We start from the raw sequence: 17,961 nt of genomic DNA on the forward strand, positions 1-17,961 counted from the left end.
AAAAAGGGAGCTTTTATCCCTTGTGGCTTGTAAATATACCATTCAACATATAAATAGGGTATAAACTGATGGAGTACTGTCTTCTCAAGACTTCAGACTATTTCAGTGCCATTGCTGCTGCTCATACATTTCATTTGCGGCAGAACAAAAACTGCATGGAATCTTGTTAGTTTTCCTTGTGCTTCAGAATCCTGTGTGCAGAAGCAAAACCAACAAGGTTTGGGTCAGTTTCATGCTGTTGCTTGAAAAAGCTATGAGCAGTATTAGAGGAGGATGTGGTTGGATCTGGTGTTTAATATCTTAATGGTCTGAAAAAGGGAGTAAATAGCATGATAAAAATTGCAGGTGCTGCCAATACAAATCAGGTTTAAAAAAAAATGTGAACACTAGACAAACTACAAACAGACAGAAAATATCATGATTTATTTTAGAGGAAGGATAATCAAACACAGATATTCAATAGTGAGGGAAGACTGGAAAGTAGTAATACTGAAGGAGACTTGGGGATGAAAATGCAAACACACGTTTGCAATGTGATGTGGCAACTAAAGAGGTCATTTTAATTTAGATCTGGATACAAGATCACTCTTCCTTTTTATCTTCCCTGTAACGGGGTTCACGGAGCCGTCTCTCTTCCTAGGGCCTGCTTGCTCTCCCCAATAAGGCCTCAGAGAGGCTTCAGGGTTGTGCAACACCCATGTCTTTATTTACTTAAGGTTGTCCCACCACCAGTGTCCATCTATATACAAGCTTTACAGGCAGAGTCAGCCTTCAGCTAGGAGGCCTCCAGCTCCCTCCCTGACTGACTTCTACCTTGCTGCCCCCTGCCTTCTGGCTCCCTTCCAGCCTTGGTTTGTCAGGCCACCGGGTGTTGCCAATCCTCAGGCCAGCATCAGGCCTTTTCCCTCAGCCCCAATCTACTTCCCTTGATTGGAGATGACCGGTCAGGGGCTAATTTGGTGCTTCTGCAACAGCACCCTGCTACACTCCCATTCTGGGGTTTCCCTATCTCCACCACCTACCAGAGATGAGGAAAGATGAGTGACTAAGGTAGAGGGCTTGGGTGACTGGGTTCTGTTTTCACCTATGCTACAGACTTTCTGCCTATGTGACCTTTAGAAAATTGTTCAACATCTGACTCTTTCTTCATTGCAAAATGGGAATAATACTTGCCCATCTCATAAGGCATTATGAGGCTTAAATGTTTGCAAGGTGGTTTGAGATCCTTATGGAAGTGAAAGTAGTAGTCAGTCACCTCTTGTTACTACTTCACTGCCTCATGCAGAACTGCTAGAGTAGCTGACTTGCCACCACCCTTCGTGGAGGAAACAGATTTCAAGTTGCTCTTCCCCTTTCCTCTGTGATGGGCTTAGTTGGCAAAAAAAATTAAATGGGGCAGAGTTAAGGCCAATGTGGAGCAAGACTTCTATCCTTCAATAGGGATAGTAATGCTCAGTGACCACAGCAATGCTGTGGGAGGCCAAAGACAAAAGGGCTGAGCAGGGATAGAGCAGTCCCCCTCACAACACTGAGTATAGTCCAGTCTCTTGGAGCAGATTTTCCTTCCTTGTCGGGGTGGAGACGGGAGTGAAGCAAAGTTTGGAAACTGCACAATCACAGGGATTACCTTAATAATAATAATAATAATAAAAAAGCTTTAAACATATTGTCAGGTGTAAGTAAATGGCAGCTGACTAAATCTTCACATCTAGATGATATATGCTGAATCTCTATAAATGACTTTTTTTTTTTTCCAAACTATTTAATTTATTTGCTTTCAGATATTTATTTTAAAAGGTGGAATGGGGAGAGAAGCTACATGTGTTTTACTTTGACATTGAAAAATCTTCAAGAGGATTTTCTTCTGACAAGCAGTTTCCTTAATGTGGGAGAGGAGAAAATATCTGTAAATAGCTACTAGTATGACCTATTCAGTGCACAATTTACAGAAGGTCTGCTTTCTGCAAGTGTAAAAACTCAGCAGCAAGAGTTTCTTTGGATGGCAGCTGTTTTTACTTTAAACTCAGGTGAACCTGCAGACATTGATCAACTACAGTGGAGTAGGGAGATGAGTAAATTCCTACAGTTTAATGTGGTAAAATATTAAATGGGCATCAGTGGAATTGTCAGTGGTATATGGGCAACACCCTTAGAAAATATTGGGTATTAAATCTTTCATTACTTTATCTTGCTGGAGAAATTTTTTTCTGTAGCTATAAGACGTACTATCCTTAATGCAAGTACAGAACATCCCATAAATAAATGTTTTAAAATCTGTAACTATTTTTGTGTTCTTCCTGTGCCAACTATTTTTCCTGCTTACTGAGGGGGCCAAGTATGGAGTTCTAGGAATTTGGAACATCTCCAGAAAAGTGTTAATTCACTTATTATATACTTGCTGTATTATAGCCTCCCCCCTCCCCCCAACTCTCTCCTGTCAACAAGCATCAAGTGCTCGTGTGTACACAGGTTACTGCTAGTGCCCTCTAAGACCCCTTTCACCTTGATATTTAAGCACTGAAGGAGGCCTAAACAAACTGAAGTCTGTGGGGCTGATACTTATTCTGTGGTGTCAGCACAGTGTCTTCTACACTGTAGGTTACTCAGTGCTCTTGGTACCACAGATTTGTATGCAACTTGATATTAGTTTTGTTACTCTGTGACAAGATGCTCATGGAGAGAAAAAGCAATAGAAAATGAGGTCTTGGGTGGAGTGGGGAAGCAGATAGGAATGGCTTGTATACGCTGGCTGAGTAAACCGCATTGCCATCTTTTAAGTGATAGCAATATTCAGGGTAGAAAGTTTTATGCATTCTAACACATTGTCTATACTAATATTTTAAAGAATCTCCACTGGTACAATTCACCAGTGGTAGCAATTGTGTGAACCCCAGTGCTCACACAGGGCACAAACATTTTACCATAGTGTCCTCTAGATCTGCTCAAACTGGGGTTGAACCACATAATGGCAAAAACAAAAGCCAAGTCTATCTTTACAAGATTTTTGAGACCAATGCAATATCTACTTGTATACCTAGCACAATAACGCCCTGCTACTGACTGGTGCTGTTGTTCACTACCTCAATAAAATAACAGATTTTTTTTTTTGAGTAGTGACCCTATGGGTGCTCCTCTGTAGGTGTGTGTGCGCCCCCACACTGCCGACTGGAGAATTTCAATATCAGTCTGTCCCTCCCACGAATGCATGCCTTCTGCTTGCCATGAGGCTAGCCAGTGTGCGTGGGCATTTCGTCCTCAGTTCCTTCACAACCACCCCGATTAGAGATTGAGCTAAGAGCTGTCTGTTCAGAGATCATTAACTCCCTATAGTTTTGCAAATTTTAGCTTCCCTTGCAGTCTTTTTCTTTTAGTACCTTGTTTGTTTTTAGTTGCCCGTGCTAAAAATAGGAAAAAAAAAAAATAGTAGAAAAGGGTTGCCTCCCACCAACCCCGGTGCAGGGGTTGAGGGGGGAGCGACCCCACTGGACAAGGATATGCTTGGCTTTTCAGGCTTCAAAAAGTGTCGTAGCTGAAAAGAATCCATCCCAGTGACGGATGGACAGTTGCAGTGCGTTCGCTGCCTGGGGGGAAAAAGCACAATCCAAAAAAGTGTGGTTGGTAACAGCAGTTAAAAGCAGATCCAGGAAGGACAGAGAGTTAAGGCTTAAACTCCTGCTCGTGGAATCGGCCCTTCAACCCCCGGAGTCCTGACGAGAGCTATCACCGCAACCTTCTAGGTCAAAGGCAGGAGATCCCAAGGAGATGAGCCACTCACTCAAGACCGCTAAGAAAATGTCTGAGAGTCCTCGTAGTGAGCCCTGATCTTGCCAGAAATGATCTCTGGCTCCATCGGTACTGACAGCACTGAAGCCATCTAGAGATGGTACCCAGGGCAGGCGCGGTACTGAGCCAACATAGCAAATCAGTCTGTCCAAAGACCCGATGGGCATTGGCAAAGAAGTACCAGTACTGCAGGGGCATTAAATGCATGGAAGATCTGCCCTGGGGAAGGCTACATTGATGCTGTCACTGGCACCAGCCCAAATGTGCGTGGCACCAATGGGCCATATGACTAGGTCTGCATCTCTGACTCAGTCAATACAGGCCTCTTGCCACCAACAACCAGTGGCACTAATGTCTGCACCATCGAGTTTCCATTGCGCACTGGAAACCTCTCTGTGTCCAACATGCTGGACTCTCCACTACTCAGTACCAGGGTTCCGGTGCTGAGTTCTCCCAGAGCATTGGACTCTGACATCTCCATGCCATGCATCACCTTTCTTCTCATCAGACCAGAGTCAGATAGTGAGTGAGAGGACATGGGTTCCCACCGCTCATCCTACCCACCTATGGTTCCCAATTTCATCATGGATACCAGGCATATTGCCAGCCTGCCCCTCAATCTCCATGGTTTGGGCAACCATGATACCAGCACCAGCCACATACCCTCGATGGCCGTACTGGGGCCCCAGGCAGGCTCAGAGGCAACAAGCCTCCCAGGCCCCTAGTATGGCATACCAACAGGCAAGGAGGCACCCTCCTTCAGCTGCGGCATCAAAGAGTTCGGAACCTCCTGAGCAACTGGGGAAGGAAGTTGAAGCTGAGGCAGAAAGGGAAGGGCACTCAAGCTCATCACTCATTGTCCTAACCTGTTGAGGCGGTGATGATCTCTCCACCAACCATGGTGGATGATTTTAAATAATTCCAGGACTTAACTCAGAGTGGCAGCTGCCCTGCAAATACAGCTGCACGAAATGACTGAGCCTTACCACAAACTGGTGGACATTGTCCCAGTTAATGAGGCACTACTGGATCTTGCCAGAGTTATATGGCAGACTCCTGCGTCCATCCCACCGACATGCAAGTGGGCAGACAAAAAGCATTTTGTGCAGGTGAAGGGCACGGAATTTTTCATTTCCCACCCGCCTCCAAATTCTATCGTTGTGGATGCAGTTAATTCTAGGGACTGCCAATACCAGTTTAAATCCACCCCATATGTCCGAGAAATGCTTGGACCTCTTTGGCAGAAAAGTGTATTAATCAGCCACTTTTCAGTTCTGGTTGACTAATTACCAGGCCTTATTGGCCAAATATGACTACCAGAACAATGTGCAACTGTGAAGTGGGTTTTTTTCCCTCGAAAGCTTATGCCCAAATAAATCTGTTAGTCTTTAAGGTGCCACCAGACTACTCGTTGTTATGTGAAAGTAAATCCCATATCTTCTTTGCCTTCTTACTTGGATTATTTGGAGGATGACAGAATATTTTCAATATACATCATCAAAACAGGAACTACTACCTCCAGATGAAGGTGCAAATATTCAGTGGCATTCTCGGAATAACTGTAGCATCCCACGGAGGAAAAAAAGCTGCAACTGAAGAAGTGGGGTTTTTTTACCCACAAAAGCTTATGCCCAAATAAATCGGTTAGTCTTTAAGGTGCCACCGGACTCCTCATTTTTTGTGTGGGTGCAGACTAACGTGGCTACCCCTCTGATACTATTCACATAACAAAATCCTGGCCCCAGAGACGACCTTGGTAAAGAGTTTCTCTGCAGTCTACTTTTACATGGCACGAATCCAGGGAGCAGTTTTCAGCAGTTGAGGCTTTAGTGGTTACCATATTCTCAGATTTTCTTGCTCTAGGTGTAAGAAGTGTTTACGTTTGTGACTCTATTCTCTGCAACACTGATAATTTAAACCCTTATTTTTTATATAACTTTCTTAAAAGGCAGACTTTTTTTTCTTTATCTGCATACCTGTTCTTGCCAACTAATTGTATTCCATTCTCACTTTTTGCCCAAAGGTAATGTTAATATGGCTTGATGAATATTTGTTAAACAATTGTAGGACAATTTGGCAATTTCAGTAATGTAGTTTGTTAGCAGTTAGAATAAAAATTGCATCTTAAATACTGACTTGTTGAAATAGGTAGGGCAGATATTTTAACTTGTAATAGAATCCATTGCTAATTTAAGCATCTTGGTCATGAAATTTACAAGTTTTCATTCTCTCTTTAGATGCATTTAAATGGCAACTGTTTAATAATATCTAAATAGTATTTCATAAATTGCCATAACAACTTCCCCAAAGAACAAGATGTACAGGACAATGTAAACAAAAGAAACACAACAGAACTGATTATAATTGCTGCATGATTTTTGTAAGGTACTTTAATTTATTATAAGACATAAAATGTAAATACTACAGTGCTGGTTTCAGCCAGTAATGTGAGAGGAGTTTTACTTTGCACTCTGAAACTTTCTTTGTTCTCTAAGCAGCCCATTATAGTAGCCCAGAGCCCAATAGTTACCCCCTCTTAACAAACAAAACTGAGTAGAAAGAACATAACACTATAAGGAAGGGCTGTTAGACACAAAGGCATAATGATAAAACAATTACATGAATACAAATATCTTACAGTAATTCTTGAGGATGACTCCTGAGGAACTCTGGCAGACATCTCTAAGAGGAGGCTCTATACATGAAGATTTCTGCACTGAGAAGGCCTGGCCACAGGCCCAATTCCCATGAAATAGAGAACAAGAACAATGTGACTGAGCTTGACTTGCTTGGATGCACTATGATCACTCAGAGGTGTCTTGGGCCTAGGTTAAGAGTTTTGTATAACTTCAGCAAAACATTGATTTGTATCTGTCATCATACTAACAACCTGTGCAAATTGTAATTCTTCACACTTAAAGAACATGGGCCTGATAGCAATGCTCAGCAACCTTTTTAGCTTCTCTATAAATTACAGATAAAAAATAGTTAAAACTTTTAAGGTTGCAAAGTCAAGGACTTAAAAGTTAATGAAAGTTAGAAATAAGGCATGCTTGTATGTATGCATTATGATACAGTCTTGAATTACATGATTGCACACTATTTTCCCCCACTTGAGCCTGCCTCATTTAGTGTACAGAATGGCCAGTGCTCACTTAATGAGCAGCTATTTGATATTTTATCTTATCTTCATATCCTCCTATTCAAACTCTGCTCTGAAGTCAGAATTAATAATTTCCTCATGGGCTTTCTATGGCACTTGTTGCAGCTGAGTGCTTCACAAACATTATCAACTTTATTTTCACAACACCCATGGGAAATTAGGGGGTGGCACTAACTCCAGTTTTACAGATGGAGAACTAAGGCACAGAGTAAGGTTAAAAGTATCCACTAACTGTGGATGCCCAATTTGAGACACCTAGGGTCATTTTTCAGAGTACTTAACACTTCATATGTTCAAAGCACAACTCCCATTGACTTCAGTTGGAGCTCTGAATGCTCAGGACCAGGTAGTGGCCACCTGTGAAAAGTTTGTTTTAAGGGACTTCCCTAGACTCACATAGGAACTCTTTCAGGGATAGAAATCAAGTCTCCAGGGCAGCGCTCAGCTGCTTTAACCATGAGACCATCCTTTCTCTTCCTGCAATCCCCTGCCTCATTCATTATATACCTTCAAACTTTTCCATCAAATGAGTCGGGTACTGCAGACAACAGCCTCCTTCACTACACAGCCCTGATTAAGCCCGTGCGCATAGCCCATCCTCTGCACTGAATGAGCCAGGATTTCCATGGAAAAAATAGTATGTGATCATGTAATTAACGACTGTATCACAATACATACAACTTGGGCTGAATTAAGATTGCACAGGCCACCTTAGTTTTGGCATTTCCTTTTAGTGCTTCACTTTACAACTTATCTTCTTTTTAGTGTAGTTTTCTTTTTTGTATGTGTATAACTTCCTAACCTTTAATAATAATAATAAAAAAAGCATACTGAAAAAAATATGATGGCATATGGGTCATTGGCAAGGTTGGAACCTTTAGATCCACTATACCACCTCTGCTATTTCACCTAAGGCCTTGGCTACACTTGCAGCTGTACAGCGCTGTGAGGTAAACCTGTCTTCGTACAGCTGAGTAGGGAAAAGCGCTGCAGTCTGTCCACACTGCCAGCTGCCAGCGCAGTGGCGTGGCCACACTTGCAACATTTGCAGCTGTGTTGGGAGCTGTGCATTATGGGCAGCTATCCCAGCATTCATGTGGCTGCAACGTGCTTTTCAAAACGGTTGAGTGGGGTGGATTGTGACAGGGAGTGTGGGGGGAGAGAGAGTGCTTTTTGGAGCATGTCAGCACTCTATTTTGCAAGTTCCGAACTCCCGGCCCCCTGCTCATTCATTTACTCACTCAAAGCAAGCGGCAAACTGTTTGCTTTTCTCTGTGGTAAGAGCTTTGAAACTGGCACTTCGCATTCCTGCACCCATCCACAACGATGGAGAGGATTGGCCACTTGACAAGGTGATTAGTACAGCGCTGCAGGCATTTACACTCACACCCGTGACTCGTAGCCAGTCCGCTGCAGCTGTTATTCCTCTCGGGGAGGTGGAGTACCTGCAGCGGTGTACCCAGGGAGATACAGAGCTGTAAGTGCCCTGCCAGTGTGGACGGGGAGTGAGTTACGAGGGAGGCTTTACAGGGCTGTAACTCGCAAGTGTAGCCAAGGCCTAAGATAATAGTGATGTTGGTAGCAGTTTATCCTCTATGTGGACCTGCCACAAGAGGGGAAATGAGACAGTTTGCCTGTGGGTTTCACAAATGCTTGCTGAGAGTGGAGGAATGTTGCGGGTCAGGAATCTTGGGTTCAGTTCCATGTTCTTGAGAATGTATGATGTAAGGGTGTCCAGAGTCATTTACCACTGTTCCCCCCCAAAGCTTGACCCCTTCTGCCTGTGTTCTCTCTGGATTGTCCATGTGCTAGTCCTGTCTCTTTCTAGTACCATTCCCCCATCTCTCTGGCTCCTTGTCAAAGTCTCCATATGTTTTTTTTTTTTTTTTTTTTTTCCTCCTTCCCCCCTCTCCTCGTCCCAGTTCTGCTCTCCTTGCCCAGCCACTTTTTCTCTCCAGGCTCCTTATCAAGTTCCAGTCTGTTTACTGAGGTTCCTTGTCCCATTCACTCCATGACACTCTGTCTCCTTGCTCAGCTAGTTCCAATCTTTTAATCTCCCTCCCCCAAATTCCTTCTCTAATCTGGCTTCTCCACCACCCCCGTCCCATTTCCTCCCCTGGCTTGTCCAGCCAGTACAAGTGTTATCCTTCCCCAGTTTCTTCCTCCAACGGCTTCTTGTCTTAGTCTACTCCTCCTGCCTGCCCCACGTCCCAGTTCCTCAGCTCTAAGCATTTGAATTAGGTGGCTTCCTCCTGGGTGCTAGAGTAGCTTTGTGTCTCATGTGTTCTCAGTCTCCCCACTCTCAGCTCCAGTTCCCAGCACCACAATGCCCCTGGGCAGCAGCGATTGCAGGAAGAGTCCTGCTCAAGCCTGTAGCGCTGTGCTGGATATTCCCAGGACAGATGGTATTTTCAAAGAATTTAGCAGCCAAACTTGAAGTCTGAGTATATATTGTAACACATGGTACCCCATGTGACCACCTGTATCCCATATTCACCACTTTTATATGGTTATATTTTGTACAGTGTATGCCTTGAGGTTTCATTTGAAACTCACAATCTACTGAACATCATTGTCCTGTTAAAATGTGTGTATCAATATTGTATATGGAGCTGTGAGATTTACTATATGATTATTGCCCAGAGCTACAGCATATTTCAGTAATGCCCTCACACCATTTTCTCAAAGGCACACTGGCATGTGAGTTAGGTGCTAACAGGCAATTACCTGCTTAATTGGCGATTCACCAACAGCAGGGTTGTAAAAAAGAAATTTAAAATTCATCTGAAGGACAGTTGATAGCTCACGTATGCCATAGAATTTCCTGACCCCATGACCCAGTAAAGACTTTTCCGGTACAAAGGGTCAGAGTATAAAAAGGAGGGACAGTGACCTACTCATCACCACTTTCCCCCAGCCCCCGTCTCTGCTCAAGTTAGAAAGAACAAAGGAAGCTTTTGGAACCAGGGAGGGGTCTGGGACTGCCTTTGGACGAGAGAAGCCTTTTTTTGCTTATTAACCTTGGTAAAGTTTAGGCATTAACTTGCATGTTTATATATTTTTTTTCTTTTGTAACCACCTCTGATTTATATGCCTAATCACTTAAAATCTATCTTTCTCTAGTTAATAAACTTGTTTTACTGTTTTATCTAAGCCAGTGTGTTTGATTGAAGTGTTTGGGAAGCTTCCACTTGAGACAATGTCTGGTGCATATTCATTTCCCTTGTTGAAATGATCTAATTATGAGCTTGTGCAGTCCAGTGGGCTACTGAACAGTACAAGACACACATTTCTGTGGGGCAAGCCTGGGACTGAGGGATATGTGGGTGTTGCCCTGTTCATGAATGGCTGGGACAGTATTCATGTAAACATCTGGGAGTGATTTTATGTGCTAGTGGCTGTGCATTAGCAGGCCAGGAGTGGCTTTTCTGAAAGCATTGTAAAAGGCACCTCAGGCTAGAGGGTTAGGGGACACAGCAGTTCAGGTTGCACCCAGGGGAATGTCACATGTGAACGGAGAGGTTTTTTTTTTTTTTTAAGAAAGGTTTATAACTTGACCAAATATGGAATTTTTTACATGGGAATGTCAAAGCACATCTGACAGTAAGCTGGCCCCCTGCCAAATTTCAAGTCCTTGCTCCAAAGCATGGAGATGCTAGAGCTTCTAACTACATAGTTGTAAGAATTTAAAAATTCAGGCTGAGGCTCACATCCTGCATGGAAAACTTCATCCTAAATGGCTACATTTTGGCAATGTTTTATAAGTAGCTGCAATACATGGTCTTATAATGGGAAGTGTTAGCCAACCTTAACTACAATATCCAAGGAAGCCCAAGGAGTCAGCGAGAGCCAGCTAGACAGAACCTGAATGCTGATACTAAATTTATTAAGACATAAATGACTAACGGGATTAATGCTAAAGGATGGATTTTCCAGATATGATAGTCACATCAGTGTAATATTGGAACTCCATATTTCAGAGAGTTATCCATAGTTACTCCTAAATTTCAGAGCTATCTCATGAGAGGTGACCTCAGCTCTTGAAAAACAAATTTTTATATTACAAATTGGCTAAAATTCCATGTCTTGAACTTCTAGCAAGTGTAGCCTTATTAGAAGTGAGCTTAAGCAAACTCTTCCTCTTTAAAATTAAGAAAAATAAGTTTTCCAGATAGATAACTAGGAGAAGTCTGGAGATGATCAAAAGTAACGTAGCCATCAAGGCAAATGTCAGTATTCTGGTTGTGTCAGCTCATGCCCTTTTTTATAAGCCCTAGAAATCTTTTGTACATTTTGTTTCCTGATTTTCAAAATAAATTCTTGCAGCACTCTATAAGGGAGAGTAAAAAGTGCTCTTCCCGACCTTGAGAACCCTGTCGTTCAAGGAAAGAGCTCAACAACTGAGGAACAGTTTTGGAATATCCCAACTGTGACTAACTGTATCAATAGCTGGTGACTGGTGTCACATTATAGATAGTGGCAGACTACTTCTGTCTATTGCTGGGAATTGCACCCCTAGCTTGTAGTGTAGACGTAGCCTAAAGAACTGGTATACAGATTGAGGCTATAAATGCTACAAATAGTTTGAAAATGGAATCCTTGGCTAGATAAAAATGTATAAACATACTTTCATTGCACTCCTTTCATTTGTAAAAACCATTCCTGCATAATATACAGGAATTCATGTGATACTTCATTCCAGTTAATAAAAAAGTCCGGTGTTTTGAGAGGAAAACACACTTCTAAAGTAGAGAGATGGGACTTGTTGCAATTGTTTCAGTTCACATAAAATTACATTCTGTTTCTGGGTTGTAGCTGTTAGTTTTATACTTCAGTGAGTTTGACCTGCAAACACGAACTTAGGAGTAGTTCTTCCTTTCCTTTCTCTAATTAATTTTAAGATAGGAGGCCTGCTCATAAACAATCTCTTTCCAAGCAGAAGGTTCTTTTAACAGGACAGGAGATGAAGAGCGACAGAATAAACATTTCCTTAACGTCTGTCACTACTGTTTGTATAGAGCTAGAAGTCAAACGTATGTTGAACTGAACACCAGCTTGTTTGAGTTAAGATGTTTTAAGAGCAAGGAAGTTTATTCTACTATTACAAGAAACAAAGCCTGACTCAGTACAGTGTAGGCATGGAGAAAAAAATAAGAAAACAAACTAGTTGAGATGTTGAACTCCTATTAGAATCATTGCATGAGAACATCTGTGGCAGATGACAACTTTGTTTATACTTAGGCCAGTCACCAAAAATCCATTTGGGGAAATTTCCATGCCAGCAATTTCACAGTCAGTGGCTCTTAGTAATTCTTAAGGCAAAGTTGATTTTAAAACTTAAAAACAAATAAACAACTCCTTTAAGTACTGCAGATTAAAGCCCAAAGATTTAATGCAAAATAAAACTATGAGGCAGAAGCTATGCTTTAGAGAGATGAAAATCTTTCAGAGTTGTTTTAAGGTAAGTTATTGCTATTAACATATTGCCTAGGAGTCCTAGTCATGGGCAAGTCATAGCACATTGTACTGGACACTGTACAAACACAGAAAGAAAAGAAGGTCCCTGCCCCAAGGAGTTTACAGTCTATGTACAAGACAAGAGGCAACAGATGGATAGCGAGAGACCAGCGGGTGTACAAGGAAACAATGAGATAGTAGTCGTAAGCATGACAGGCAGTAGTCTTAGCACACCAGCTGCCTAACTTGTCAAGTTCTTTATAGGCATCCCTGCAAAGGAGAGTTTTAAATAAGGATTTGAAGGTGAATAATGAGGTAGCTTTGCAGATGTTTACAGGGAGGTCCTCCCAAGCCTGTGGGGCAGCATGGGAGAAAATATGAAGGTGCTTGAACATTTTAAAAAGTGGATGATCAGAGGCAAGTATCAACAGCTCAATAGTGAATGAGAAAGGATAGGTGAGGTTGAGGATTGACTGTGAAAGGCTTTGAAAGTGGATACAAGCACTCATGTTATATATAATAGAAGAGGAGCCAGTGGAGGGATGCAAAGAGAGGTATGGAATGGCTAAAGCGATGGGCTAGGAAAATGATCTTAGCAGCAGCATTCTGAATGGATTTGTTTGGGACAAGATTACATTTGTCAAGGCCAAACAGAAGGATGATGCAGTAATCGAGACATGAGAAGCTTGGAAAGCTTTTTTGGCTAAAGTGGCTGATATACTTGGCTTTTTATAATATTGAAAGCTTTGGCCAATAAATACAAGTCATACCTATTGTGAAAGACAACTGGCTGCAACTTAATACACCCAAACATACCTTTAACAGTTACTCAAGTTATTTGGCCATAAACTGAGGTTGAAAATGCTGACCTGTAAGACCCCAGCCAAAACCCAATGAAATTAATAGGCAGATGGTTTAAAACCAAACAAAAGAGGAAGTACTTCTTCACACAACACACAGTCGACCTGTGGAAGTCTTTGCCAGGGGATGATGTGAAGGCCAAAAGTATAACACGGTTCCAAAAAGAAATTAGATAAGTTTGTGAAGGATAGGTCCAACAATGGCTATTAGCCAAGATGGTCAGGGATGCAACCGCATGGTCTGGGTGTCCCTAGTCTCTGATTGCCACAGGCTGGGAGTGGATGACGGGATGGATCATTCAATGATTGCCTGTTCTGTTGATTCCCTGTGAAACACCTGCCATTGGCTGCTGTCAGAAGATCTGCTCTGACCCAGTATGGCTGTTCTTATGTAAGACTTAAAACTCAGTTTTATGACTAGAGTTTCATGGCATGAGATCACCTTTCCCACTGCTTCTGTTGCAGGAAAAAATTGGACATTTGTACTTGATTCTATAGCCCACGTATATGATGGCTTCCCATTACCTTATTATTTCACCCTTGTACTTCAGCTTTAGAACTGGTGATTTTAAAAAGCCCTTTGGTAGCTCAACTGGTCAGGATTCCTGCTTGTGTTTGTGACTAAAAAAAGAAAATCCCTATAAGTAATTCATTGAATAAAATTTCTAAATGGAATTATGCTAACATAATCCTCAGCTTTCAGAATTTGTGAGACAGAACCTTAGGCACAAAAATACTTGCATTTTTAAAACATGCTCAATCTTTATTAATTTACAAAACTAAAATATAGAAAACAAATAAAAAATAATGGGGGAGAGTTGGGTGCCTTTGCAGAAAAGGTAACTCTCCCATTCAGGATGGTGTCCCTTTATAAAGCCTTAACTCTGGCTCAAGCCCCTGCATCCAATATGCTCAACAGGAGCCATTTATTTTTGAATGGACCAATCAGATACAGGAATTGTTCGAGAGAGAGAGTGTGTGTGTGTGTGTGCGCGCGCCTGCCTAAGGGATGTATATGGGTTGGCATCCTCTGTATTCTTAGTGCTGCATTGCTGGGCCCAGCTAATAATAATCGCTGGGTGAACTGAATAACTTGATATTTTTCGGGGAGAGGAGGAGAAGATTTTATTGGTTTGCTTTACAATTACAATGTTGTGAAGAGGGTGAATCTGCCCTCCAATTTCAACACAATTAATGCATCCTGTGTTAGTGTTCAGAACTCTTCCCCTTCTCCGTCTCCAGAATTTTTCTTAATTTAAGAACAAAAAGTTTAAATTATTATTAATCTGAGTCTCTCACTGAACTGGCTGTTTCTAATGTTTGTTCCCTTCCCCCACAGCAGCAGAAACAAACTCTGGTACTTTTTTTTTCCCTAGCAGCTTTCAGGAGAGAAAGGCAGACTACACGCTATAATCTGTTCTTCAGCAGCAGGATTGGGCCCAGCCATCTTTTGTCTATCATGGAAGACAAAAGGGCCAGCAGATGGCAAGTGCTCGCTCCTCTCCCAGGCAAAAGACATTGGTGCTGGATCTATTTCACAAAGGCCTGGGAGGGAGGCAGCACTGCTCTGGTGGTCCGGGGTGGCGGTCCCTGGCAGCTGGAGCAGCCATGGGGCGGTAGCGGTCCGAGGCAGCTGGTGCCACTGGTCCCGGACGCCCCCCTCAGCAGCACTCCCTCCACCCAGATGCCCCGCCAGCAGCGGTCCCAGTGCCTCCCCCCAGATTTAATCACAGGTATTTTTAATATAAGTCACGGACAGGTCATGGGCCGTGAATTTTTTTTATTGCTTGTGATCTGTCCATGACTTTTACTAAAAATACCCCTGACTAAATCATAGCCTTATCCATGACTAATGTCAGTAATTACATCCAACATAGTGTATTGCCTCCTTGTGTGTTGTTGACCATCAGTCATATTTATTAGTGTTTTAAGTAGCTTTCTCTTACAGAATCTCCGGTAATAACTTTCTTTTATTCTGATTAACTCTAGAAATCTGTTTTATCTTACTACTGTAAGTGCTCTGGTTTTGGGTGTGTCTGCTGGTTACCTCATGTTTACTGCAGGCCCACACAGTTGAGGGCATTAGGTAGTGAAAAGGAGAGCAAGTTTTCCAACTGAACTGGAAAAGCAATGATAGTGTAATACATGTAAAATAATGCTTATTGGATTGTGCAGTTGAATCCAAGCCTAGCCAATCAAATTACTTTTGTGTAAAGTTCACTTATTTCTACCATACTCAAAAATGATCAGGTACAACAAGAAATTACAGAATTAGGGGGTGGCAGTCTGGGGGAGATATAGAACGAGTGGCATTGTAGAGGGACTATTGACTCTCCCTAGTGAAGGTTTGCAATTATGTTCCATTATAAAACCTTATTTTTAGTCCCCCTCTAAATGTTGTTAGAAAAGTTGGTTTGACCTGAATATGGTAAAGTTTTCTCTGAAGGTAAAGGAGAACTATTCTGCAGAGCCTGAAAAAATTTGGTCAAGGCTTTTTGGTTACAGGCCATTAAAAATTACCCTGAAAGGGGAGTCATTTCATAGAAACTCCATGCTTGAAGTTACCACCAGAGTTCTATTAAAAGCCTTATAATAAAGTTTGAAGACGAAAAGTATTTGTGACTACTTTAAGGGCACTTGATTTTTGAAGGAAATTGGTGAAATCGCCTGTAATGTGGTTGCTTAACAGTGACTTTTTTGTGTCCCTCTCACTTAGAAAGAAAGAAAAAAGCTTTACTGTAAACTTCAAATTTTACATATAAATGAATACTACTGAAATCTTGGGCAAAGGTTAATTAAAATATTAGACTGCATTTTTAATGTAGTCTGCGTGGCTTGGTGCACACTCTACTAAGTCTAATCGGGACAAAGAAATGAACAAGAAATGGGAACTCTTCAGATTATTCCTAAGTTCCACCTGGTAGTGCAAAGTGGGAGTTTGAGGAAAATGTGGGACTCCAATGCTTTTTAGAGTGAAGGTTGAAGGGAAGCACTTGGAGCTCAGTGTCTACTTTTCTGTCCACTTTTTGCCTATCTTCTTTTTCTGTCTCCGTCTAGTTTCCTTTCTCTCCTTGTTTTTGACTCTCCCCTCCCTCCCCCCGTTTTTATTCAATTTTGTTGTAGTTTTTTGCTGCACTCCCCTGGCTGCATCCCCTGTCTGTTCCTTCTAGCTGCTCAAAGTTGTATTGTGATAAAGTGCCCCAAAGCTTAGGTTGGTGAGCCTGTAGTGCTGCATGTATGAGCTTCTCCTGTGATTAAATGTACTGGGGACCAGCAGTGAAAGAGCATGAAGTGAAAGGTAGGTTTCAAAAACTTCCCATGCCAGCATATTTGTAGTGGTGAGTTGGAGTGCATCCGAGGGCCTGCAGCTTTCCTTACCCTGACTCCAACTTGTGGCTACTCTGCCTTTCTAGACTAGTGTAGTACCTCCCCAGGGGATCCATCGGCTATTTTAGGAAGCACTATGTTAGGGGAACATAGAGTTGTACGTGAATATTCATCTTGTTTCTTAAGTAAATGTACATCATATAAAATACTGCATTAGTTCAAAATCAGCCTTGTAATATTATTCTTTCATGCTGCTAAATGCTTTTAATGGTAATATTCCTTTTTGTATATATATCAACTTCAGTGTAAAGCTACCTGTTTTTTTTAACCATACCATGCTAACTATTTTAGTATCAGAGTATATGGGCCTAATATGCGATGTGTAAAGCTCTTAGTTACCAAACTAATTGCTAGAGGAAAGCACGTTTTCTATTACAACTTTAAGCTTTTCCCTGCTAGTGGCTTTGGACAACACCACAAATAGATTAGTTTATTTTTTTTTGCAATGACTTTTGTGTTATGTATTAGTAATTGAACTGCGAGATTTATTTTATGCAAACTGATTTTTTTAGCCTAATGAGAAGCATGTGATAACATTTAGCAAACTTCTAAAATATGTTTGAATTGATTCATACTAATAATGACTGTAAGTACTAAATACCCTTGGAGGATTTCAGCAACTAAGCTTGGATAAAGTCATGTTAGATTAAAATGAACAATTATCTCTGGAGTTTTGTATACTAAATTTAGTGTCCTGCGCTATACTAATTCTGTTGATTATTGGTTTAAGCTAATTCTGTAACAAGCTTGGATGGGATCAGCAATACTGTGTACAGGTGTATGTATGAGTAGAGGTTTGAAGGTCATATAATAATTCAATTATATCTTTGTACTCCTACCTGAACTGTTGGTTTTAAATTTGTAATTGCCTATAGGTGAATGTATTGATGCAAGTAATTTAACTTCAGACTCTTAAATTCTTCATAGTTACTCCTATTTCTCCCCCTTCTTAGCTATTGTAATAAATTACTTTCCAACATCTCTTTCAGGAGATACAAATAAGTGTGTCCCTCCTTATTCAATTGGTTGGAGGAGATAATACTGAGCAACCAGGTTTTTTTTTCTTGTTGGAAACTGAGTTTATCACATGCATTGAAACTTCACCTTTTCATCTTTACTCATTCTCCATTTATCTTTGGGTAGGGAAGAAGTGGGGAGTAGGATGCTACTTGATATAATCAGCTGTCTACATTTTTAAAACAGTTTTCTCAGTGCTATTTTCTACCTAGAATTAAACTCACTGAATCACTTTGCTTTACTTTGAGGCTTTAACACACTTTTGGGTTTGAACATACTTGCAACAGGTTTTTA

The sequence above is a fragment of the Terrapene carolina genome, unplaced genomic scaffold, assembly GCF_002925995.2.
Source record: "Terrapene carolina triunguis isolate 2854851 unplaced genomic scaffold, T_m_triunguis-2.0 Scaffold84, whole genome shotgun sequence".
Classification (NCBI taxonomy): Eukaryota; Metazoa; Chordata; order Testudines; family Emydidae; genus Terrapene; species Terrapene triunguis.